Source organism: Microtus ochrogaster, unplaced genomic scaffold (assembly GCF_000317375.1).
Source record: "Microtus ochrogaster isolate Prairie Vole_2 unplaced genomic scaffold, MicOch1.0 UNK134, whole genome shotgun sequence".
In the NCBI taxonomy this organism is placed as follows: domain Eukaryota; kingdom Metazoa; phylum Chordata; class Mammalia; order Rodentia; family Cricetidae; genus Microtus; species Microtus ochrogaster.
Genome location: NW_004949232.1, coordinates 493,021 through 494,362, shown reverse-complemented (window position 1 = coordinate 494,362; position 1,342 = coordinate 493,021). Strand labels below are relative to the sequence as shown.

General features: G+C 40.2%; 1 protein-coding gene across 1 annotated transcript in view; it reads left to right on the top strand.

Moving 5' to 3' along the window:
• The window catches only part of LOC106144465 (UL16-binding protein 6-like), a 54,655-nt gene that overhangs the window by 52,827 nt on the left and 486 nt on the right, over positions 1 to 1,342 (top strand). The window lies entirely within an intron of this gene.

Below are 1,342 nucleotides of genomic sequence, written 5' to 3'. Positions count from 1 at the left end.
TAGTCCTGATTTCACCCCATGCAGCTCCATTCAACCCTGAACCTGGCTAAGCCCTGTTAGTCTGCAGCTCTCCAGCTGGCTCCTTAATATCTTCTCTGGACAACTGCATCTGAACCAATCTCTAACTCTGTGCTGAGTAAAGCTTCTATGTGTAGATTCCTTAATCTTTCTATAGCCATTTCATGACCTACACACATCACATCACATACATGGATACACACACAAATGATATATATGCACACACAAGATATATATAGATATATATACACAAGGTATATATATATATATACCTTCTTCAGTCATTCCCTAACCTGCACACACACATACACATGTATATATGTATATTGTGTGATATGTAATATAAGATCTGAGAGTTAAAATTAGTGATAAATATTGGCATAAAAGAAGCCATATTGGCCAGTGGCCACTTATCAAAAATAATTGGAATTCCTTGGTAAATTGTAGCCAAAGAAACTGAAGTAGGTTTATGGATTTATTACTATTCAATAAATACTAATATTGTAGAACGATACATTGCTGACACAGCATGTTATGGCAAGATTCCCATTTGTTGAACAAATCCAATGAGTAAACAGGTCTTTAACAAAGTAATCAGAAATACACATTTTTTTTTCTCTCAAGTTAAATCACTTAGTGATGTAAAGAAAATTCATCAGAGACTCATGAACAGACACTAAGCTTGCTCTGCTGACACAGGGCTTACTGCATACCATAGTGTAATCTTACAGTATTCAGGTAACCCATGGTTAGAATGAGGGGAGCCTCCAGGTAGATAAAGAGTCAAAGTTAAGAGGACTGGGCAGGCACATGGCCTCATCTGAGAAGGGTCCCAATTCATAAGGAATTGTTTAGGGAAATTAAGTAGGAAACAAACAGAAAAGAAAGAAAGAAGCAAACCTCAGATCACATCCCATATATCCCAGCTTTTATGAACAGGTCTCTGCTGTTTATTCATTACTCCTAACCCAAGTCAAGTCAGCCCCGAAGCCATGTGTGTCCAGAGATGCATGGGCAGTTTTAAGAATGACCATTGCTGTAAGTGCTATTAAAATATCAGCAGAGCACAGTGAGGATGTTAGTATCCAGGCACATCCTGGCCCTACCCCTTGGGAAGCTGGAACCCCTCTATGTATGGCAAGTAGTTCCCTAACTGTAGGCAGGTGCAAAGATCCCTTTAAGAGACAAGTTCTGCCCCCTCCTGATCTCTCTTGCTCTTTGTCTTCTCTCTGTCTGTCTGTCTCTCTTCCCCACCTGTCTTCTGAAGAAGCAGGTCTCTGCCTCTCTATCCCCCTCTCCTTTCTTTCCTCCCTTGCTTTCTTCC